This window comes from Apostichopus japonicus, chromosome 16 (genome assembly GCF_037975245.1).
Source record: "Apostichopus japonicus isolate 1M-3 chromosome 16, ASM3797524v1, whole genome shotgun sequence".
Lineage (NCBI taxonomy): Eukaryota > Metazoa > Echinodermata > Holothuroidea > Aspidochirotida > Stichopodidae > Apostichopus > Apostichopus japonicus.
This window is the reverse complement of record NC_092576.1, coordinates 22,181,036-22,208,014: the sequence shown is the minus strand read 5'-3', so window position 1 is coordinate 22,208,014 and position 26,979 is coordinate 22,181,036. Positions and strand designations below refer to the sequence as shown.

General features: G+C 39.2%; 1 protein-coding gene and 2 long non-coding RNA genes across 3 annotated transcripts in view; 2 read left to right on the top strand and 1 right to left on the bottom strand.

Moving 5' to 3' along the window:
• The window catches only part of LOC139982813 (uncharacterized), an 890,000-nt gene that overhangs the window by 419,746 nt on the left and 443,275 nt on the right, over positions 1-26,979 (top strand). The gene's annotated exons all lie outside the window — the stretch shown is intronic.
• LOC139982835 (uncharacterized) overlaps positions 1-26,979 on the bottom strand; it is a 204,976-nt gene that overhangs the window by 36,878 nt on the left and 141,119 nt on the right. The gene's annotated exons all lie outside the window — the stretch shown is intronic.
• On the top strand, positions 21,781-24,547 carry LOC139983444 (uncharacterized). Its single transcript, XR_011798687.1, has 2 exons — positions 21,781-22,495; positions 22,895-24,547. It is a non-coding gene; the product is annotated as an uncharacterized lncRNA (long non-coding RNA).

The following is a 26,979-nucleotide window of genomic DNA, read 5'->3' as shown; positions in this document are numbered from 1 at the left end:
TTAGGCCAATTGCCTATCATATACAGTATCGTCTACTGATCTATTAGATATATGCCCCCAGTGTAGATCTTAGGTATTACAAAGTATTATTAAGCCACTCAGAGAAACAGTAAAGAGTATGTGGCAAGCTTCACACCAAGCAATATGGTGTGTGCTGCCTTCACACTCTCACTTATTCCAGTTGCCTGACAATACCTTAGGGCCAACCACCTATCATATACAGTATAGTCTACTGATCTATTAGATATATGCCCCCAGTGTAGACCTTAGGTATTACAAGGTATCATGAAGCCACTAACAGTAAAGAGTATGTGGCAAAGCTTCACACCAAACAATATGGTGTGTGCTGCCTTCACACTCTCACTTATTCCGGTTTCATGACAATGCCTTAGGCCAATTGCCTTTCATATACAGTATAGTCTACTGATCTATTGGATATATGCCCCTAGTGTAGACCTTAAGTATTACAAAGTATTATTAAGCCACTAACAGAAACAGTAAAGAGTATGTGGCAAAGCTTCACAACAATCAATATGGTGTGTGCTGCCTTCACACTCTCACTTATTCCAGTTGCATGACAATACCTTAAGCCAACCGCCTATCATATACAGTATAGTCTACTGATCTATTAGATATATGCCCCCAGTGTAGACCTTAGGTATTACAAAGTATTATTAAGCCACAAACAGAAACAGTAAAGAGTATGTGGCAAAGCTTCACACCAGGCAATATGGTGTGTGCTGCCTTCACACTCTCACTTATTCCAGTTGCATGACAATACCTTAGACCAATTGCCTATCATATATAGTCTACTGATATATTAGATATATGCCCCCAGTGTAGACCTTAAGTATTACAAAGTATTATTAAGCCACTAACAGAAACAGTAAAGAGTATTTGGCAAAGCTTCACACCAATCAATATGGTGTGTGCTGCCTTCACACTCTCACTTATTCCAGTTGCATGACAATACCTTAGGCCAACCGCCTATCATATACAGTATAGTCTACTGATCTATTGGATATATGCCCCCAGTGTAAACCTTAAGTATTACAAAGTTTTATTAAGCCACTAACAGAAACAGTCAAGAGTATGTGGCAAGCTTCACACCAATCAATATGGTGTGTGCTGCCTTCACACTCTCACTTATTCCAGTTGCATGACAATACCTTAGGCCAATTGCCTATCATATACAGTAAAGTCTACTGATCTATTCGATATATGCCCCCAGTGTAGACCTTAGGTATTACAAGGTATCATTAAGCCACTAACAGTAAAGAGTATGTGGCAAAGCTTCACACCAAGCAATATGGTGTGTGCTGCCTTCACACTCTCATTTATTCCAGTTACATGACAATACCTTAGGCCAATTGCCTATCATATACAGTATCGTCTACTGATCTATTAGATATATGCCCCCAGTGTAGACCTTAGGTATTACAAAGTAATATTAAGCCACTAACAGAAACAGTATGTGGCAAGCTTCACACCAAGCAATATGGTGTGTGCTGCCTTCACACTCTCACTTATTCCAGTTGAATGACAATACCTTAGGGCCAACCACCTATCATATACAGTATAGTCTACTGATCTAAAAGATATATGCCCCCAGTGTAGACCTTAGGTATTACAAGGTATCATTAAGCCACTAACAGAAAGAGTATGTGGCAAAGCTTCACACCAAGCAATATGGTGTGTGCTGCCTTCACACTCTCACTTATTCCAGTTGAATGACAATACCTTAGGCCAATTGCCTATCACATACAGTATAGTCTACTGATCTATTAGATATATGCCCCCAGTGTAGACCTTAAGTATTACAAAGTATTATTAAGCCACTAACAGAAACAGTAAAGAGTATTTGGAAAAGCTTCACACCAAGCAATATGGTGTGTGCTGCCTTCACACTCTCACTTATTCCAGTTGCATGACAATACCTTAGGCCAACCGCCTATCATATACAGTATAGTCTACTGATCTATTGGATATATGCCCCCAGTGTAAACCTTAAGTATTACAAAGTTTTATTAAGCCACTCAGAGAAACAGTAAAGAGTATGTGGCAAAGCTTAATACCAAGCAAAGGTGTGCTGCCTTCACACTCTCACTTATTCCAGTTGCATGACAATACCTTAGGCCAATTGCCTATCATATACAGTATAGTCTACTGATCTATTAGATATATGCCCCCAGTGTAGACCTTAGGTATCACAAAGTATTATTAAGCCACAAGCAGAAACAGTAAAGAGTATGTGGCAAAGCTTCACACCAGGCAATATGGTGTGTGCTGCCTTCACACTCTCACTTATTCCAGTTGCATGACAATACCTTAGACCAATTGCCTATCATATATAGTCTACTGATATATTAGATATATGCCCCCAGTGTAGACCTTAAGTATTACAAAGTATTATTAAGCCACTAACAGAAACAGTAAAGAGTATTTGGCAAAGCTTCACACCAATCAATATGGTGTGTGCTGCCTTCACACTCTCACTTATTCCAGTTGCATGACAATACCTTAGGCCAATTGCCTATCATATACAGTATAGTCTACTGATCTATTGGATATATGCCCCCAGTGTAGACCTTAAGTATTACAAAGTATTATTAAGCCACAAACAGAAACAGTAAACAGTATGTGGCAAAGCTTCACACCAATCAATATAGTGTGTGCTGCCTTCACACTCTCACTTATTCCAGTTGCATGACAATACCTTAGGCCAACCGCCTATCATATACAGTATAGTCTACTCATCTATTAGATATATGCCCCCAGTGTAGACCTTAGGTATTACAAAGTATTGTTAAGCCACTAACAGAAACAGTATTTGGCAAAGCTTCACACCAAGCAATATGGTGTGTGCTGCCTTCACACTCTAACGTATTCCAGTTGCCTGACAATACCTTAGGCCAATTGCCTATCATATACAGTATAGTCTACTGATCTATGGGATATATGCCCCCAGTGTAAACCTTAAGTATTACAAAGTTTTATTAAGCCACTAACAGAAACAGTAAAGAGTATGTGGCAAAGCTTCACACCAATCAATATGGTGTGTGCTGCCTTCACACTCTCACTTATTCCAGTTGCATGACAATACCTTAGGCCAACCGCCTATCATATACAGTATAGTCTACTGATCTATTGGATATATGCCCCCAGTGTAAACCTTAAGTATTAAAAAGTTTTATTAAGCCACTAACAGAAACAGTAAAGAGTATGTGGCAAAGCTTCACACCAAGCAATATGGTGTGTGCTGCCTTCACACTCTCACTTATTCCAGTTGAATGACAATACCTTAGGCCAATTGCCTATCATATACAGTATCGTCTACTGATCTATTAGATATATGCCCCCAGTGTAGACCTTAGGTATTACAAGGTATCATTAAGCCACTAACAGTAAAGAGTATGTGGCAAAGCTTCACACCAAACAATATGGTGTGTGCTGCCTTCACACTCTCACTTATTCCGGTTTCATGACAATACCTTAGGCCAATTGCCTTTCATATACAGTATAGTCTACTGATCTATTGGATATATGCCCCTAGTGTAGACCTTAAGTATTACAAAGTATTATTAAGCCACTAACAGAAACAGTAAAGAGTATGTGGCAAAGCTTCACAACAATCAATATGGTGTGTGCTGCCTTCACACTCTCACTTATTCCAGTTGCATGACAATACCTTAAGCCAACCGCCTATCATATACAGTATAGTCTACTGATCTATTAGATATATGCCCCCAGTGTAGACCTTAGGTATTACAAAGTATTATTAAGCCACAAACAGAAACAGTAAAGAGTATGTGGCAAAGCTTCACACCAGGCAATATGGTGTGTGCTGCCTTCACACTCTCACTTATTCCAGTTGCATGACAATACCTTAGACCAATTGCCTATCATATATAGTCTACTGATATATTAGATATATGCCCCCAGTGTAGACCTTAAGTATTACAAAGTATTATTAAGCCACTAACAGAAACAGTAAAGAGTATTTGGCAAAGCTTCACACCAATCAATATGGTGTGTGCTGCCTTCACACTCTCACTTATTCCAGTTGCATGACAATACCTTAGGCCAACCGCCTATCATATACAGTATAGTCTACTGATCTATTGGATATATGCCCCCAGTGTAAACCTTAAGTATTACAAAGTTTTATTAAGCCACTAACAGAAACAGTCAAGAGTATGTGGCAAGCTTCACACCAAGCAATATGGTGTGTGCTGCCTTCACACTCTCACTTATTCCAGTTGCATGACAATACCTTAGGCCAATTGCCTATCATATACAGTAAAGTCTACTGATCTATTCGATATATGCCCCCAGTGTAGACCTTAGGTATTACAAGGTATCATTAAGCCACTAACAGTAAAGAGTATGTGGCAAAGCTTCACACCAAGCAATATGGTGTGTGCTGCCTTCACACTCTCATTTATTCCAGTTACATGACAATACCTTAGGCCAATTGCCTATCATATACAGTATCGTCTACTGATCTATTAGATATATGCCCCCAGTGTAGACCTTAGGTATTACAAAGTAATATTAAGCCACTAACAGAAACAGTAAAGAGTATGTGGCAAAGCTTCACACCAGGCAATATGGTGTGTGCTGCCTTCACACTCTCACTTATTCCAGTTGCATGACAATACCTTAGACCAATTGCCTATCATATATAGTCTACTGATATATTAGATATATGCCCCCAGTGTAGACCTTAAGTATTACAAAGTATTATTAAGCCACTAACAGAAACAGTAAAGAGTATTTGGCAAAGCTTCACACCAATCAATATGGTGTGTGCTGCCTTCACACTCTCACTTATTCCAGTTGCATGACAATACCTTAGGCCAATTGCCTATCATATACAGTATAGTCTACTGATCTATTGGATATATGCCCCCAGTGTAGACCTTAAGTATTACAAAGTATTATTAAGCCACAAACAGAAACAGTAAACAGTATGTGGCAAAGCTTCACACCAATCAATATAGTGTGTGCTGCCTTCACACTCTCACTTATTCCAGTTGCATGACAATACCTTAGGCCAACCGCCTATCATATACAGTATAGTCTACTCATCTATTAGATATATGCCCCCAGTGTAGACCTTAGGTATTACAAAGTATTGTTAAGCCACTAACAGAAACAGTATTTGGCAAAGCTTCACACCAAGCAATATGGTGTGTGCTGCCTTCACACTCTAACGTATTCCAGTTGCCTGACAATACCTTAGGCCAATTGCCTATCATATACAGTATAGTCTACTGATCTATGGGATATATGCCCCCAGTGTAAACCTTAAGTATTACAAAGTTTTATTAAGCCACTAACAGAAACAGTAAAGAGTATGTGGCAAAGCTTCACACCAATCAATATGGTGTGTGCTGCCTTCACACTCTCACTTATTCCAGTTGCATGACAATACCTTAGGCCAACCGCCTATCATATACAGTATAGTCTACTGATCTATTGGATATATGCCCCCAGTGTAAACCTTAAGTATTAAAAAGTTTTATTAAGCCACTAACAGAAACAGTAAAGAGTATGTGGCAAAGCTTCACACCAATCAATATGGTGTGTGCTGCCTTCACACTCTCACTTATTCCAGTTGCATGACAATACCTTAGGCCAATTGCCTATCATATACAGTATAGTCTACTGATCTATTGGATATATGCCCCCAGTGTAGACCTTAGGTATTACAAAGTATTATTAAGCCACTAACAGAAACAGTAAAGAGTATGTGGCAAAGCTTCACACCAAGCAATATGGTGTGTGCTGCCTTCACACTCTCACTTATTCCAGTTGAATGACAATACCTTAGGCCAATTGCCTATCATATACAGTATCGTCTACTGATCTATTAGATATATGCCCCCAGTGTAGATCTTAGGTATTACAAAGTATTATTAAGCCACTCAGAGAAACAGTAAAGAGTATGTGGCAAGCTTCACACCAAGCAATATGGTGTGTGCTGCCTTCACACTCTCACTTATTCCAGTTGCCTGACAATACCTTAGGGCCAACCACCTATCATATACAGTATAGTCTACTGATCTATTAGATATATGCCCCCAGTGTAGACCTTAGGTATTACAAGGTATCATTAAGCCACTAACAGTAAAGAGTATGTGGCAAAGCTTCACACCAAACAATATGGTGTGTGCTGCCTTCACACTCTCACTTATTCCGGTTTCATGACAATACCTTAGGCCAATTGCCTTTCATATACAGTATAGTCTACTGATCTATTGGATATATGCCCCTAGTGTAGACCTTAAGTATTACAAAGTATTATTAAGCCACTAACAGAAACAGTAAAGAGTATGTGGCAAAGCTTCACACCAATCAATATGGTGTGTGCTGCCTTCACACTCTCACTTATTCCAGTTGCATGACAATACCTTAAGCCAACCGCCTATCATATACAGTATAGTCTACTGATCTATTAGATATATGCCCCCAGTGTAGACCTTAGGTATTACAAAGTATTATAAAGCCACAAACAGAAACAGTAAAGAGTATGTGGCAAAGCTTCACACCAGGCAATATGGTGTGTGCTGCCTTCACACTCTCACTTATTTCAGTTGCATGACAATACCTTAGACCAATTGCCTATCATATATAGTCTACTGATATATTAGATATATGCCCCCAGTGTAGACCTTAAGTATTACAAAGTATTATTAAGCCACTAACAGAAACAGTAAAGAGTATTTGGCAAAGCTTCACACCAATCAATATGGTGTGTGCTGCCTTCACACTCTCACTTATTCCAGTTGCATGACAATACCTTAGGCCAACCGCCTATCATATACAGTATAGTCTACTGATCTATTGGATATATGCCCCCAGTGTAAACCTTAAGTATTACAAAGTTTTATTAAGCCACTAACAGAAACAGTCAAGAGTATGTGGCAAGCTTCACACCAAGCAATATGGTGTGTGCTGCCTTCACACTCTCACTTATTCCAGTTGCATGACAATACCTTAGGCCAATTGCCTATCATATACAGTAAAGTCTACTGATCTATTCGATATATGCCCCCAGTGTAGACCTTAGGTATTACAAGGTATCATTAAGCCACTAACAGTAAAGAGTATGTGGCAAAGCTTCACACCAAGCAATATGGTGTGTGCTGCCTTCACACTCTCATTTATTCCAGTTACATGACAATACCTTAGGCCAATTGCCTATCATATACAGTATCGTCTACTGATCTATTAGATATATGCCCCCAGTGTAGACCTTAGGTATTACAAAGTAATATTAAGCCACTAACAGAAACAGTATGTGGCAAGCTTCACACCAATCAATATGGTGTGTGCTGCCTTCACACTCTCACTTATTCCAGTTGAATGACAATACCTTAGGGCCAACCACCTATCATATACAGTATAGTCTACTGATCTAAAAGATATATGCCCCCAGTGTAGACCTTAGGTATTACAAGGTATCATTAAGCCACTAACAGAAAGAGTATGTGGCAAAGCTTCACACCAAGCAATATGGTGTGTGCTGCCTTCACACTCTCACTTATTCCAGTTGAATGACAATACCTTAGGCCAATTGCCTATCACATACAGTATAGTCTACTGATCTATTACATATATGCCCCCAGTGTAGACCTTAAGTATTACAAAGTATTATTAAGCCACTAACAGAAACAGTAAAGAGTATTTGGAAAAGCTTCACACCAATCAATATGGTGTGTGCTGCCTTCACACTCTCACTTATTCCAGTTGCATGACAATACCTTAGGCCAACCGCCTATCATATACAGTATAGTCTACTGATCTATTGGATATATGCCCCCAGTGTAAACCTTAAGTATTACAAAGTTTTATTAAGCCACTCAGAGAAACAGTAAAGAGTATGTGGCAAAGCTTAATACCAAGCAAATGTGTGCTGCCTTCACACTCTCACTTATTCCAGTTGCATGACAATACCTTAGGCCAATTGCCTATCATATACAGTATAGTCTACTGATCTATTAGATATATGCCCCCAGTGTAGACCTTAGGTATTACAAAGTAATATTAAGCCACTAACAGAAACAGTAAAGAGTATGTGGCAAGCTTCACACCAAGCAATATGGTGTGTGCTGCCTTCACACTCTCACTTATTCCAGTTTCCTGACAATACCTTAGGGCCAACCACCTATCATATACAGTATAGTCTACTGATCTATTAGATATATGCCCCCAGTGTAGACCTTAGGTATTACAAGGTATCCTTAAGCCACTAACAGAAAGAGTATGTGGCAAAGCTTCACACCAAGCAATCTGGTGTGTGCTGCCTTCACACTCTCACTTATTCCAGTTGAATGACAATACCTTAGGCCAACCGCCTATCATATACAGTATAGTCTACTGATCTATTGGATATATGCCCCCAGTGTAAACCTTAAGTATTACAAAGTTTTATTAAGCCACTCAGAGAAACAGTAAAGAGTATGTGGCAAAGCTTCATACCAAGCAAATGTGTGCTGCCTTCACACTCTCACTTATTCCAGTTGCATGACAATACCTTAGGCCAATTGCCTATCATATACAGTATAGTCTACTGATCTATTAGATATATGCCCCCAGTGTAGACCTTAGGTATTACAAAGTAATATTAAGCCACTAACAGAAACAGTAAAGAGTATGTGGCAAGCTTCACACCAAGCAATATGGTGTGTGCTGCCTTCACACTCTCACTTATTCCAGTTTCCTGACAATACCTTAGGGCCAACCACCTATCATATACAGTATAGTCTACTGATCTATTAGATATATGTCCCCAGTGTAGACCTTAGGTATTACAAGGTATCCTTAAGCCACTAACAGAAAGAGTATGTGGCAAAGCTTCACAACAAGCAATATGGTGTGTGCTGCCTTCACACTCTCACTTATTCCAGTTGAATGACAATACCTTAGGCCAATTGCCTATCACATACAGTATAGTCTACTGATCTATTAGATATATGCCCCCAGTGTAGACCTTAAGTATTACAAAGTATTATTAAGCCACTAACAGAAACAGTAAAGAGTATGTGGCAAAGCTTCACACCAAGCAATCTGGTGTGTGCTGCCTTCACACTCTCACTTATTCCAGTTGCATGACAATACCTTAGGCCAACCGCCTATCATATACAGTATAGTCTACTGATCTATTGGATATATGCTCCAGTGTAAACCTTAAGTATTACAAAGTATTATTAAGCCACTAACAGAAACAGTAAAGAGTATGTGGCAAAGCTTCACACCAAGCAATATGGTGTGTGCTGCCTTCACATACTCACTTATTCCAGTTGCATGACAATACCTTAGGCCAATTGCCTATCATATATAGTCTACTGATCTATTAGATATATGCCCCCAGTGTAGACCTTAAGTATTACAAAGTATTATTAAGCCACTAACAGAAACAGTAAAGAGTATGTGGCAAAGCTTCACACCAATCAATATGGTGTGTGCTGCCTTCACACTCTCACTTATTCCAGTTGCATGATTACCTTAGACCAATTGCCTATCACATACAGTATAGTCTACTGATCTATTAGATATATGCCCCCAGTGTAGACCTTAGGTATTACAAAGTATTATTAAGCCACTAACAGAAACAGTAAAGAGTATGTGGCAAGCTTCACACCAAGCAATATGGTGTGTGCTGCCTTCACACTCTCACTTATTCCAGTTGCCTGACAATACCTTAGGGCCAACCACCCTATCATATACAGTATAGTCTACTGATCTATTAGATATATGTCCCCAGTGTATACCTTAGGTATTACAAGGTATCATTAAGCCACTAACAGAAAGAGTATGTGGCAAAGCTTCACACCAAGCAATATGGTGTGTGCTGCCTTCACACTCTCACTTATTCCAGTTGAATGACAATACCTTAGGCCAATTGCCTATCACATACAGTATAGTCTACTGATCTATTAGATATATGCCCCCAGTGTAGACCTTAAGTATTACAAAGTATTATTAAGCCACTAACAGAAACAGTAAAGAGTATGTGGCAAAGCTTCACACCAGGCAATATGGTGTGTGCTGCCTTCACACTCTCACTTATTCCAGTTGCATGACAATACCTTAGGCCAACCGCCCATCATATACAGTATAGTCTACTGATCTATTAGATATATGCCCCCAGTGTAAACCTTAAGTATTACAAAGTTTCATTAAGCCACTAACAGAAACAGTAAAGAGTATGTGGCAAAGCTTCACACCAAGCAATATGGTGTGTGCTGCCTTCACATACTCACTTATTCCAGTTGCATGACAATACCTTAGGCCAATTGCCTATCATATATAGTCTACTGATCTATTAGATATATGCCCCCAGTGTAGACCTTAAGTATTACAAAGTATTATTAAGCCACTAACAGAAACAGTAAAGAGTATGTGGCAAAGCTTCACACCAATCAATATGGTGTGTGCTGCCTTCACACTCTCACTTATTCCAGTTGCATGATTACCTTAGACCAATTGCCTATCACATACAGTATAGTCTACTGATCTATTAGATATATGCCCCCAGTGTAGACCTTAGGTATTACAAAGTATTATTAAGCCACTAACAGAAACAGTAAAGAGTATGTGGCAAGCTTCACACCAAGCAATATGGTGTGTGCTGCCTTCACACTCTCACTTATTCCAGTTGCCTGACAATACCTTAGGGCCAACCACCCTATCATATACAGTATAGTCTACTGATCTATTAGATATATGTCCCCAGTGTATACCTTAGGTATTACAAGGTATCATTAAGCCACTAACAGAAAGAGTATGTGGCAAAGCTTCACACCAAGCAATATGGTGTGTGCTGCCTTCACACTCTCACTTATTCCAGTTGAATGACAATACCTTAGGCCAATTGCCTATCACATACAGTATAGTCTACTGATCTATTAGATATATGCCCCCAGTGTAGACCTTAAGTATTACAAAGTATTATTAAGCCACTAACAGAAACAGTAAAGAGTATGTGGCAAAGCTTCACACCAGGCAATATGGTGTGTGCTGCCTTCACACTCTCACTTATTCCAGTTGCATGACAATACCTTAGGCCAACCGCCCATCATATACAGTATAGTCTACTGATCTATTAGATATATGCCCCCAGTGTAAACCTTAAGTATTACAAAGTTTCATTAAGCCACTAACAGAAACAGTAAAGAGTATGTGGCAAAGCTTCACACCAAGCAATATGGTGTGTGCTGCCTTCACACTCTCACGTATTCCAGTTGCATGACAATACCTTAGGCCAATTGCCTATCATATACAGTATAGTCTACTGATCTATTAGATATATGCCCCCAGTGTAAACCTTAAGTATTACAAAGTTTCATTAAGCCACTAACAGAAACAGTAAAGAGTATGTGGCAAAGCTTCACACCAAGCAATATGGTGTGTGCTGCCTTCACACTCTCACGTATTCCAGTTGCATGACAATACCTTAGGCCAATTGCCTATCATATACAGTATAGTCTACTGATCTATTAGATATATGCCCCCAGTGTAGACCTTAGGTATTACAAAGTATTATTAAGCCACAAGCAGAAACAGTAAAGAGTATGTGGCAAAGCTTCACACCAAGCAATATGGTGTGTGCTGCCTTCACACTCTCACTTATTCCAGTTGCATGACAATACCTTAGGCCAATTGCCTATCATATATAGTCTACTGATCTATTAGATATATGCCCCCAGTGTAAACCTTAAGTATTACAAAGTTTTATTAAGCCACTAACAGAAACAGTAAAGATTATGTGGCAAAGCTTCACACCAATCAATATGGTGTGTGCTGCCTTCACACTCTCACTTATTCCAGTTGCATGACAATACCTTAGGCCAACCGCCTATCATATACAGTATAGTCTACTGATCTATTGGATATATGCCCCCAGTGTAAACCTTAAGTATTAAAAAGTTTTATTAAGCCACTAACAGAAACAGTAAAGAGTATGTGGCAAAGCTTCACACCAATCAATATGGTGTGCTGCCTTCACACTCTCACTTATTCCAGTTGCATGACAATACCTTAGGCCAATTGCCTATCATATACAGTATAGTCTACTGATCTATTGGATATATGCCCCCAGTGTAGACCTTAGGTATTACAAAGTATTATTAAGCCACTAACAGAAACAGTAAAGAGTATGTGGCAAAGCTTCACACCAATCAATATGGTGTGTGCTGCCTTCACACTCTCACTTATTCCAGTTGAATGACAATACCTTAGGCCAATTGCCTATCATATACAGTATCGTCTACTGATCTATTAGATATATGCCCCCAGTGTAGATCTTAGGTATTACAAAGTATTATTAAGCCACTCAGAGAAACAGTAAAGAGTATGTGGCAAGCTTCACACCAAGCAATATGGTGTGTGCTGCCTTCACACTCTCACTTATTCCAGTTGCCTGACAATACCTTAGGGCCAACCACCTATCATATACAGTATAGTCTACTGATCTATTAGATATATGCCCCCAGTGTAGACCTTAGGTATTACAAGGTATCATTAAGCCACTAACAGTAAAGAGTATGTGGCAAAGCTTCACACCAAACAATATGGTGTGTGCTGCCTTCACACTCTCACTTATTCCGGTTTCATGACAATACCTTAGGCCAATTGCCTTTCATATACAGTATAGTCTACTGATCTATTGGATATATGCCCCTAGTGTAGACCTTAAGTATTACAAAGTATTATTAAGCCACTAACAGAAACAGTAAAGAGTATGTGGCAAAGCTTCACACCAATCAATATGGTGTGTGCTGCCTTCACACTCTCACTTATTCCAGTTGCATGACAATACCTTAAGCCAACCGCCTATCATATACAGTATAGTCTACTGATCTATTAGATATATGCCCCCAGTGTAGACCTTAGGTATTACAAAGTATTATTAAGCCACAAGCAGAAACAGTAAAGAGTATGTGGCAAAGCTTCACACCAGGCAATATGGTGTGTGCTGCCTTCACACTCTCACTTATTCCAGTTGCATGACAATACCTTAGACCAATTGCCTATCATATATAGTCTACTGATATATTAGATATATGCCCCCAGTGTAGACCTTAAGTATTACAAAGTATTATTAAGCCACTAACAGAAACAGTAAAGAGTATTTGGCAAAGCTTCACACCAATCAATATGGTGTGTGCTGCCTTCACACTCTCACTTATTCCAGTTGCATGACAATACCTAAGCCAACCGCCTATCATATACAGTATAGTCTACTGATCTATTAGATATATGCCCCCAGTGTAGACCTTAGGTATCACAAAGTATTATTAAGCCACAAGCAGAAACAGTAAAGAGTATGTGGCAAAGCTTCACACCAGGCAATATGGTGTGTGCTGCCTTCACACTCTCACTTATTCCAGTTGCATGACAATACCTTAGACCAATTGCCTATCATATATAGTCTACTGATATATTAGATATATGCCCCCAGTGTAGACCTTAAGTATTACAAAGTATTATTAAGCCACTAACAGAAACAGTAAAGAGTATTTGGCAAAGCTTCACACCAATCAATATGGTGTGTGCTGCCTTCACACTCTCACTTATTCCAGTTGCATGACAATACCTTAGACCAATTGCCTATCATATATAGTCTACTGATATATTAGATATATGCCCCCAGTGTAGACCTTAAGTATTACAAAGTATTATTAAGCCACTAACAGAAACAGTAAAGAGTATTTGGCAAAGCTTCACACCAATCAATATGGTGTGTGCTGCCTTCACACTCTCACTTATTCCAGTTGCATGACAATACCTAAGCCAACCGCCTATCATATACAGTATAGTCTACTGATCTATTAGATATATGCCCCCAGTGTAGACCTTAGGTATCACAAAGTATTATTAAGCCACAAGCAGAAACAGTAAAGAGTATGTGGCAAAGCTTCACACCAGGCAATATGGTGTGTGCTGCCTTCACACTCTCACTTATTCCAGTTGCATGACAATACCTTAGACCAATTGCCTATCATATATAGTCTACTGATATATTAGATATATGCCCCCAGTGTAGACCTTAAGTATTACAAAGTATTATTAAGCCACTAACAGAAACAGTAAAGAGTATTTGGCAAAGCTTCACACCAATCAATATGGTGTGTGCTGCCTTCACACTCTCACTTATTCCAGTTGCATGACAATACCTTAGGCCAATTGCCTATCATATACAGTATAGTCTACTGATCTATTGGATATATGCCCCCAGTGTAGACCTTAAGTATTACAAAGTATTATTAAGCCACAAACAGAAACAGTAAACAGTATGTGGCAAAGCTTCACACCAATCAATATAGTGTGTGCTGCCTTCACACTCTCACTTATTCCAGTTGCATGACAATACCTTAGGCCAACCGCCTATCATATACAGTATAGTCTACTCATCTATTAGATATATGCCCCCAGTGTAGACCTTAGGTATTACAAAGTATTGTTAAGCCACTAACAGAAACAGTATTTGGCAAAGCTTCACACCAAGCAATATGGTGTGTGCTGCCTTCACACTCTAACGTATTCCAGTTGCCTGACAATACCTTAGGCCAATTGCCTATCATATACAGTATAGTCTACTGATCTATGGGATATATGCCCCCAGTGTAAACCTTAAGTATTACAAAGTTTTATTAAGCCACTAACAGAAACAGTAAAGAGTATGTGGCAAAGCTTCACACCAATCAATATGGTGTGTGCTGCCTTCACACTCTCACTTATTCCAGTTGCATGACAATACCTTAGGCCAACCGCCTATCATATACAGTATAGTCTACTGATCTATTGGATATATGCCCCCAGTGTAAACCTTAAGTATTAAAAAGTTTTATTAAGCCACTAACAGAAACAGTAAAGAGTATGTGGCAAAGCTTCACACCAAGCAATATGGTGTGTGCTGCCTTCACACTCTCACTTATTCCAGTTGCATGACAATACCTTAGGCCAATTGCCTATCATATACAGTATAGTCTACTGATCTATTGGATATATGCCCCCAGTGTAGACCTTAGGTATTACAAAGTATTATTAAGCCACTAACAGAAACAGTAAAGAGTATGTGGCAAAGCTTCACACCAAGCAATATGGTGTGTGCTGCCTTCACACTCTCACTTATTCCAGTTGAATGACAATACCTTAGGCCAATTGCCTATCATATACAGTATCGTCTACTGATCTATTAGATATATGCCCCCAGTGTAGATCTTAGGTATTACAAAGTATTATTAAGCCACTCAGAGAAACAGTAAAGAGTATGTGGCAAGCTTCACACCAAGCAATATGGTGTGTGCTGCCTTCACACTCTCACTTATTCCAGTTGCCTGACAATACCTTAGGGCCAACCACCTATCATATACAGTATAGTCTACTGATCTATTAGATATATGCCCCCAGTGTAGACCTTAGGTATTACAAGGTATCATTAAGCCACTAACAGTAAAGAGTATGTGGCAAAGCTTCACACCAAACAATATGGTGTGTGCTGCCTTCACACTCTCACTTATTCCGGTTTCATGACAATACCTTAGGCCAATTGCCTTTCATATACAGTATAGTCTACTGATCTATTGGATATATGCCCCTAGTGTAGACCTTAAGTATTACAAAGTATTATTAAGCCACTAACAGAAACAGTAAAGAGTATGTGGCAAAGCTTCACACCAATCAATATGGTGTGTGCTGCCTTCACACTCTCACTTATTCCAGTTGCATGACAATACCTTAAGCCAACCGCCTATCATATACAGTATAGTCTACTGATCTATTAGATATATGCCCCCAGTGTAGACCTTAGGTATTACAAAGTATTATTAAGCCACAAACAGAAACAGTAAAGAGTATGTGGCAAAGCTTCACACCAGGCAATATGGTGTGTGCTGCCTTCACACTCTCACTTATTCCAGTTGCATGACAATACCTTAGACCAATTGCCTATCATATATAGTCTACTGATATATTAGATATATGCCCCCAGTGTAGACCTTAAGTATTACAAAGTATTATTAAGCCACTAACAGAAACAGTAAAGAGTATTTGGCAAAGCTTCACACCAATCAATATGGTGTGTGCTGCCTTCACACTCTCACTTATTCCAGTTGCATGACAATACCTTAGACCAATTGCCTATCATATATAGTCTACTGATATATTAGATATATGCCCCCAGTGTAGACCTTAAGTATTACAAAGTATTATTAAGCCACTAACAGAAACAGTAAAGAGTATTTGGCAAAGCTTCACACCAATCAATATGGTGTGTGCTGCCTTCACACTCTCACTTATTCCAGTTGCATGACAATACCTAAGCCAACCGCCTATCATATACAGTATAGTCTACTGATCTATTAGATATATGCCCCCAGTGTAGACCTTAGGTATCACAAAGTATTATTAAGCCACAAGCAGAAACAGTAAAGAGTATGTGGCAAAGCTTCACACCAGGCAATATGGTGTGTGCTGCCTTCACACTCTCACTTATTCCAGTTGCATGACAATACCTTAGACCAATTGCCTATCATATATAGTCTACTGATATATTAGATATATGCCCCCAGTGTAGACCTTAAGTATTACAAAGTATTATTAAGCCACTAACAGAAACAGTAAAGAGTATTTGGCAAAGCTTCACACCAATCAATATGGTGTGTGCTGCCTTCACACTCTCACTTATTCCAGTTGCATGACAATACCTTAGGCCAATTGCCTATCATATACAGTATAGTCTACTGATCTATTGGATATATGCCCCCAGTGTAGACCTTAAGTATTACAAAGTATTATTAAGCCACAAACAGAAACAGTAAACAGTATGTGGCAAAGCTTCACACCAATCAATATAGTGTGTGCTGCCTTCACACTCTCACTTATTCCAGTTGCATGACAATACCTTAGGCCAACCGCCTATCATATACAGTATAGTCTACTCATCTATTAGATATATGCCCCCAGTGTAGACCTTAGGTATTACAAAGTATTGTTAAGCCACTAACAGAAACAGTATTTGGCAAAGCTTCACACCAAGCAATATGGTGTGTGCTGCCTTCACACTCTAACGTATTCCAGTTGCCTGACAATACCTTAGGCCAATTGCCTATCATATACAGTATAGTCTACTGATCTATGGGATATATGCCCCCAGTGTAAACCTTAAGTATTACAAAGTTTTATTAAGCCACTAACAGAAACAGTAAAGAGTATGTGGCAAAGCTTCACACCAATCAATATGGTGTGTGCTGCCTTCACACTCTCACTTATTCCAGTTGCATGACAATACCTTAGGCCAATTGCCTATCATATACAGTATAGTCTACTGATCTATTGGATATATGCCCCCAGTGTAAACCTTAAGTATTAAAAAGTTTTATTAAGCCACTAACAGAAACAGTAAAGAGTATGTGGCAAAGCTTCACACCAAGCAATATGGTGTGCTGCCTTCACACTCTCACTTATTCCAGTTGCATGACAATACCTTAGGCCAATTGCCTATCATATACAGTATAGTCTACTGATCTATTGGATATATGCCCCCAGTGTAGACCTTAGGTATTACAAAGTATTATTAAGCCACTCAGAGAAACAGTAAAGAGTATGTGGCAAAGCTTCACACCAAGCAATATGGTGTGTGCTGCCTTCACACTCTCACTTATTCCAGTTGAATGACAATACCTTAGGCCAATTGCCTATCATATACAGTATCGTCTACTGATCTATTAGATATATGCCCCCAGTGTAGATCTTAGGTATTACAAAGTATTATTAAGCCACTCAGAGAAACAGTAAAGAGTATGTGGCAAGCTTCACACCAAGCAATATGGTGTGTGCTGCCTTCACACTCTCACTTATTCCAGTTGCCTGACAATACCTTAGGGCCAACCACCTATCATATACAGTATAGTCTACTGATCTATTAGATATATGCCCCCAGTGTAGACCTTAGGTATTACAAGGTATCATTAAGCCACTAACAGTAAAGAGTATGTGGCAAAGCTTCACACCAAACAATATGGTGTGTGCTGCCTTCACACTCTCACTTATTCCGGTTTCATGACAATACCTTAGGCCAATTGCCTTTCATATACAGTATAGTCTACTGATCTATTGGATATATGCCCCTAGTGTAGACCTTAAGTATTACAAAGTATTATTAAGCCACTAACAGAAACAGTAAAGAGTATGTGGCAAAGCTTCACACCAATCAATATGGTGTGTGCTGCCTTCACACTCTCACTTATTCCAGTTGCATGACAATACCTTAAGCCAACCGCCTATCATATACAGTATAGTCTACTGATCTATTAGATATATGCCCCCAGTGTAGACCTTAGGTATTACAAAGTATTATTAAGCCACAAACAGAAACAGTAAAGAGTATGTGGCAAAGCTTCACACCAGGCAATATGGTGTGTGCTGCCTTCACACTCTCACTTATTCCAGTTGCATGACAATACCTTAGACCAATTGCCTATCATATATAGTCTACTGATATATTAGATATATGCCCCCAGTGTAGACCTTAAGTATTACAAAGTATTATTAAGCCACTAACAGAAACAGTAAAGAGTATTTGGAAAAGCTTCACACCAAGCAATATGGTGTGTGCTGCCTTCACACTCTCACTTATTCCAGTTGCATGACAATACCTTAGGCCAACCGCCTATCATATACAGTATAGTCTACTGATCTATTGGATATATGCCCCCAGTGTAAACCTTAAGTATTACAAAGTTTTATTAAGCCACTCAGAGAAACAGTAAAGAGTATGTGGCAAAGCTTAATACCAAGCAAATGTGTGCTGCCTTCACACTCTCACTTATTCCAGTTGCATGAAAATACCTTAGGCCAATTGCCTATCATATACAGTATAGTCTACTGATCTATTAGATATATGCCCCCAGTGTAGACCTTAGGTATTACAAAGTAATATTAAGCCACTAACAGAAACAGTAAAGAGTATGTGGCAAGCTTCACACCAAGCAATATGGTGTGTGCTGCCTTCACACTCTCACTTATTCCAGTTTCCTGACAATACCTTAGGGCCAACCACCTATCATATACAGTATAGTCTACTGATCTATTAGATATATGCCCCCAGTGTAGACCTTAGGTATTACAAGGTATCCTTAAGCCACTAACAGAAAGAGTATGTGGCAAAGCTTCACACCAAGCAATCTGGTGTGTGCTGCCTTCACACTCTCACTTATTCCAGTTGAATGACAATACCTTAGGCCAACCGCCTATCATATACAGTATAGTCTACTGATCTATTGGATATATGCCCCCAGTGTAAACCTTAAGTATTACAAAGTTTTATTAAGCCACTCAGAGAAACAGTAAAGAGTATGTGGCAAAGCTTCATACCAAGCAAATGTGTGCTGCCTTCACACTCTCACTTATTCCAGTTGCATGACAATACCTTAGGCCAATTGCCTATCATATACAGTATAGTCTACTGATCTATTAGATATATGCCCCCAGTGTAGACCTTAGGTATTACAAAGTAATATTAAGCCACTAACAGAAACAGTAAAGAGTATGTGGCAAGCTTCACACCAAGCAATATGGTGTGTGCTGCCTTCACACTCTCACTTATTCCAGTTTCCTGACAATACCTTAGGGCCAACCACCTATCATATACAGTATAGTCTACTGATCTATTAGATATATGCCCCCAGTGTAGACCTTAGGTATTACAAGGTATCCTTAAGCCACTAACAGAAAGAGTATGTGGCAAAGCTTCACAACAAGCAATATGGTGTGTGCTGCCTTCACACTCTCACTTATTCCAGTTGAATGACAATACCTTAGGCCAATTGCCTATCACATACAGTATAGTCTACTGATCTATTAGATATATGCCCCCAGTGTAGACCTTAAGTATTACAAAGTATTATTAAGCCACTAACAGAAACAGTAAAGAGTATGTGGCAAAGCTTCACACCAAGCAATCTGGTGTGTGCTGCCTTCACACTCTCACTTATTCCAGTTGCATGACAATACCTTAGGCCAACCGCCTATCATATACAGTATAGTCTACTGATCTATTGGATATATGCTCCAGTGTAAACCTTAAGTATTACAAAGTATTATTAAGCCACTAACAGAAACAGTAAAGAGTATGTGGCAAAGCTTCACACCAAGCAATATGGTGTGTGCTGCCTTCACATACTCACTTATTCCAGTTGCATGACAATACCTTAGGCCAATTGCCTATCATATATAGTCTACTGATCTATTAGATATATGCCCCCAGTGTAGACCTTAAGTATTACAAAGTATTATTAAGCCACTAACAGAAACAGTAAAGAGTATGTGGCAAAGCTTCACACCAATCAATATGGTGTGTGCTGCCTTCACACTCTCACTTATTCCAGTTGCATGACAATACCTTAGGCCAATTGCCTATCACATACAGTATAGTCTACTGATCTATTAGATATATGCCCCCAGTGTAGACCTTAGGTATTACAAAGTATTATTAAGCCACTAACAGAAACAGTAAAGAGTATGTGGCAAGCTTCACACCAAGCAATATGGTGTGTGCTGCCTTCACACTCTCACTTATTCCAGTTGCCTGACAATACCTTAGGGCCAACCACCTATCATATACAGTATAGTCTACTGATCTATTAGATATATGCCCCCAGTGTATACCTTAGGTATTACAAGGTATCCTTAAGCCACTAACAGAAAGAGTATGTGGCAAAGCTTCACACCAAGCAATATGGTGTGTGCTGCCTTCACACTCTCACTTATTCCAGTTGAATGACAATACCTTAGGCCAATTGCCTATCACATACAGTATAGTCTACTGATCTATTAGATATATGCCCCCAGTGTAGACCTTAAGTATTACAAAGTATTATTAAGCCACTAACAGAAACAGTAAAGAGTATGTGGCAAAGCTTCACACCAGGCAATATGGTGTGTGCTGCCTTCACACTCTCACTTATTCCAGTTGCATGACAATACCTTAGGCCAACCGCCCATCATATACAGTATAGTCTACTGATCTATTAGATATATGCCCCCAGTGTAAACCTTAAGTATTACAAAGTTTCATTAAGCCACTAACAGAAACAGTAAAGAGTATGTGGCAAAGCTTCACACCAAGCAATATGGTGTGTGCTGCCTTCACACTCTCACTTATTCCAGTTGCATGACAATACCTTAGGCCAATTGCCTATCATATACAGTATAGTCTACTGATCTATTAGATATATGCCCCCAGTGTAGACCTTAGGTATTACAAAGTATTATTAAGCCACAAGCAGAAACAGTAAAGAGTATGTGGCAAAGCTTCACACCAAGCAATATGGTGTGTGCTGCCTTCACACTCTCACTTATTCCAGTTGCATGACAATACCTTAGGCCAATTGCCTATCATATATAGTCTACTGATCTATTAGATATATGCCCCCAGTGTAGACCTTAGGTATTACAAAGTATTATTAAGCCACTAACAGAAACAGTAAAGAGTATTTGGCAAAGCTTCACACCAATCAATATGGTGTGTGCTGCCTTCACACTCTCACTTATTCCAGTTGCCTGACAATACCTTAGGCAAACCATATTAACTTAACTACTATACATACATAGACCTATCTTGGGATAAACCTACAGATATTAGTGTCATTCAATGAGATTCACTGTAGACTAGTCTTGATAACATACTTGTACTGTAGCTACTGTATGGGTTTTTGGGTTTGGGGAGGGTCGGGGCAAATTGACTTGACTTGGAGAATTGCCATACCTTCAGTGTGAACCAGAATGAAAACATTTCATGGTTCCTTGCTGCTGTTCATTAGTTCCATTCATAGGGAAATTTCTAACAAAGCCCTAATACAACAACAGTAATTTATGCTCACAAACTTTTGTTGCCAAAGTAATGCTAAGCCCTGATATCAATTGCAACACACATCAGTGTGTGAAGACTATCTACCATTATCATCATACCAAGTTTGACGAAATTCCCATTAGTAATAGTAGCCAAGTAATTGCAATTTGGAGTATTTCACGTTTGACCCCATGACCTCATTAATATTCATGATATGAGCACCAAAATCAACAGGGTTAATCTACTTACTATTGGCCACCCACTCACCAAGTATGGTAATGATTGGTCATTCCCTTGTTGAGTTATTGTGCATACAAACTTTTCATAACGAAATAATGCTAGGCCCCCCCCCCCCCATTATAAACATGCATGATATCAATTGCAACACACATCAGTGTGTGGAGACTATCTACCAATATCATCATACCTAGTTTGACAAAATTCCAATAAATAGTAGCCAAGTTATTGCAACTTGGGAGTTTTTCACGCTTGACCCGTGACCTCATTAATATTTTTTAACTTTGACCTCGTATAACTTCGCACACGAAGGTCACACGGGGGTCAACCTATTGACATTTATGATCAGAAGGTACCTTTGACATTTTTGGTGACCTCGGATCACATGACCGTTAAGTTTGAAAATATTCCCCTTTACCATTTGCAACTTGTCCCAAAATATCAACCGTGTCACACCTTGGAACTGAGAGTTATTGCATTAAATGTCTGAAAATTAACTTTGACCTCGTATAACTCCGCACACGAAGGTCACACGGGGGTCAACCCATTGACATTTATGATCAGAAGGTACCTTTGACATCTGAAATAGCATCGAAACTGTAAAAATCCCCAAAACATGAAAAGGTCACCAGAGGTCAAATTGAGGTCAAGGGTCACCCAGATGCGGGTCGACAATTGGATTAAATTGAAGCAACTCCCAACCCTAATGGACAATTCGTTCTCAAGTTATCGCAAAAATACTAGTTTTTTATCATTAATTGACCTTTGGTGACCTCGGATCACATAACCGTTAAGTTTGAAAATATTCCCCTATACCATTTGCAACTTGTCCCAAAATATCAACCGTGTCACACCTTGGAACTGAGAGTTATTGCATTAAATGTCTGAAAATTAACTTTGACCTCGTATAACTCCGCACACGAAGGTCACAGGGGGGTCAACCCATTGACATTTATGATCAGAAGGTACTTTTGACATCTGAAAATAGCATCGAAACTGTAAAAATCCCCAAAACATGAAAAGGTCACCAGAGGTCAAATTGAGGTCAAGGGTCACCCAGATGCGGGTCGACAATTGGATTAAATTGAAGCAACTCCCAACCCTAACGGACAATTCATTCTCAAGTTATCGCAAAAATACTATTTTTTTATCATTAATTGACCTTTGGTGACCTCGGATCACATGACCGTTAAATTTGAAAATATTCCCCTATACCATTTGCAACTTGTCCCTAAATATCAACCGTGTCACACCTTGGAACTGGGAATTATTGCACTAAATGTCTGAAAATTTACTTTGACCTCATATAACTTCACACACAAAGGTCACCTGGGGTAAACCTATTGACATTTTTGATTGTTGAGACGTGAATATAGCATCAAAACTGTAAGAATTCAAACATTTTTTTCTTTGCCCATTTTCTCACCGAAAATACTAGTTTTTTAACATTAATTGACCTTTGATGACCTCGGATCACATGACCGTTAAGTTTGAAAATATTCCTCTATACCATTTGCAACTTGTCCCAAAATATCAACCTTGTTACACCTTGGCCCTGGGAGTTATTGCATTAAATGTCTGAAAATTAACTTTGACCTTGTATAACTTTACACACAAAGGTCACCCGGGTGTCAACCCATTGACATTTTTGATCGGAAGGTACCTTTGATATCCAAATCTAGCATCAAAACCAAACATTTTCTTTTTCGCCCGTTTTCTCCCAAACTAAGCACATTTTTTCTAATGTGACCTTTGACCTTTTGACCTTGGTTTCAAATGTAGTTTGATCTGCTGATTCCAAAAATCAACACGATAAGTCTGTACAGCCATCCTAACTCTGACCGAAAACTTTGACCCCATATAAGTTCGCACACAAAGGTCACACGGGGGTCAACCTATCGATATTTATGATCGGAAGGTACCTTTGACATCTGAAAATAGCATCGAAACTGTAAAAATCCCCAAAACATGAAAAGGTCACCAGAGGTCAAATTGAGGTCAAGGGTCACCCAGATGTGGGTCGACAATTGGATTACACTGAAGCAACTCCCAACCCTAACGGACAATTCGTTCTCAAGTTATCGCAAAAATACTAGTTTTTTAACATTAATTGACCTTTGGTGACCTCAGATCACATGACCGTTAAGTTTCAAAATATTGCCCTAACCAGTTCACAACTTGTCCCAAAATATCAACCTTGTCGCACATTGGCACTGGGAGTTATTGCAGTTTTAGTATTTTGGGTTTTTGGACCATAACTGACCTTTGGTGACCTTTGTGGGCACCAAAAACAATAGGGTTCATCTACTCACTATGGGCCACCCACCCACCAAGTTTGATCATGATCAGTCAATCCCTTGTTGAGTTATCGTGCATACAAGCTTAAGCGTCACACACACACACACACACACACACACATACACACACACACACACACACACGCCAACCTGAATACATAGGTTCCTTTGCTTTCAGCAAGGAACCAAAAAGGGCAACCAGACCTACTTCACAATGATACAGTATTCAGCGATTGACTGCAAAAACGAAAAGCATGTGACCATGTGGTTTGTGCTGCCTCAAAGCTCTCACACATAACAGTCTCCTTATGCAAACAACATTCGAATTTTATATTAGACTATTTGTTGGATAGTCCTGCCAATAGTTGTATAATCCAATAACACTAAAGCAGCCTATTCTTAGGGTATTTAAACTTAAGAAGAAAGGAAGGTGTTGGCGGTTGACTGCTGGCAAATAAAATGAAAGCCATGATCCTCACACTGCACGAGATGGTAGGTACTATCTTCATTGTCTCAATCAAATGGGTCACATGCAAATATTAGTTTCCTCGACTCCATAAACCCATCCAAAAGTTTATCCTCAATGTTGTTTTGTTTTTTAACATTACATCTGCACCTTATATTTGAAGGAGTGCCATCACCTGTACTTTTGTCAGGCAGTTTATGCGCTGGTAGTTGAAGCCTTCCAACCACTTTGTTAGCCTTTCAAGCTCTGGCTACTACCGGGAAATGGAGAACGACAGGACATTTTCCAAGTAGTTTTCTGCCATCCATAACAGAACTTTTCTGTCACAACTCACTTCTTCAGAAGCGGAGCGTCTACTTTGTTTCTGGATTTGCTTAGCTTTGCTCCTTTTTTACTTTCTCCTCTATTCCTCTCAAGGCCAACAGTTAGTTCTACAAGAAAAACAAGCAATAAATGAACAGTGGGTAAAGATCATAATCTGTGACTTGGCTTTTAGTTTCAAAGTTTTCTTTTGTGTGGGCCCAATTCAATTAGGCTGGTAGGGGTGGGGTTGTAATGATTTGTCTGAAGATTTTTGTGGTACTCAACTCAACTGTGCCAACTGTATAGTTCTCAACTGTGCCATGTGAAAAGTAAAAGTCAATATGGTGTCTCATTAATGAATGGGTTCTATTTGACCCTACCAGAGATAACAATACATTGCCCATGTTTTCATTGAAATATCCCCCCCCCCCCTTGCAATCGAACTGTCCTGCTGCATTATGGTCACAAGATACAATCCTTTTTCAAAAGTGGAGAATGGAGAGGCGGAGTGTGCGACGTCATGCATTAATTGAAAGGGATTTGAGCCCAAAATTTAAAATTATATATACGGTACAATAGAGTGCAGTGGTAGTCACTCCTGTAAATTGATCATTTAGCTCATTTGTTAAAAACTTGTTGGTGGCTGTTTACTCTTGAGAATTTTGCCTCTTGCCATAAAGCGAGAGATCTTGGTATTTTGTTATTAAACAGAACAATGAGTTTATCTGCAATGTGGCTTCAGAACAACTACTAATTATCGTTAGGTAAAAAATATGTCAGCCCAACTTGAAACTCTTATGATAAGCAAAGTGCTTTTTTCCTGTAGGTCTATACAACCGGTCTTACAAGCCATAAAGACTAAAAACTGACCTGGCACATGGAACTAGGCTAAGCCTAGTCAGAGCCTAGAGTTTACTAGGATGGATGCACTCATTTTGTGCATGCATCAAAATGGCATTGGCCCTATATATGCCAGATATTCAAATATGGTCACCTTTGGTCAATTTACCTCAGCTCTAGACATCAGTCACCTTGATTGTTCATTGATAATAACTGAGAACAAATTTTGGAAAGTACCGGATTTTAAGTGAATACTGATTTTAATTAGGCTCCACCTTGGCTAGGTCACAGCTAGTAAGACCCGGCCTAGCCTCGTAAGTTTAGATAAGTTACATTTTTGTATAACTTGTAATAAACTAATAATAGTAGAAAAGAAAGCATCAGGAGGGACAGTCAAATACACATCAATAACCCTATGGCAGAGAAAAAACCTGAAGGCACAAAAGATCAGAACCGATTATAGGCCTAATGCTTAAAGTATAAACTTGTCCAAACATTGTTTAACTCATTCACACTACTTGTAGTTCTAGACTAAGCTTGTACTGTAGTTATTGCAATACAACTACAAGTAGGCCTCGGCTAGTGTTCTCAGTAGTATTACTATTAGTATTAGGCTAGGCCTATGCTATAATACACCCCAAAAAAATACTGTGATGCGCATGGCTACAAATTTCGCGGATGCAAAACATAAACAAAGGCATAGAACCTAGCCTATATCTAAGCTTCCTTAGCATTTGAATCGTTTAGGCCTAACATTTTAGATAATCTTAACTAACGTTCCGATTATGCTTCGCCTAGTATTAGTAAGTTTGTCAAACCTGAAACGAAACAAGGATTGGAGTGATGTGAATGTGATACAGGGCAAGCCTTGGCCACAGGCACTCGTAACGTTATGTAAGTGTATAGCAGTGGCGGAGATTTCTTGTCAGAAGTGGGGGGGGGGGGGGGTTGCAGGCCATTGATGAAATAAAAAG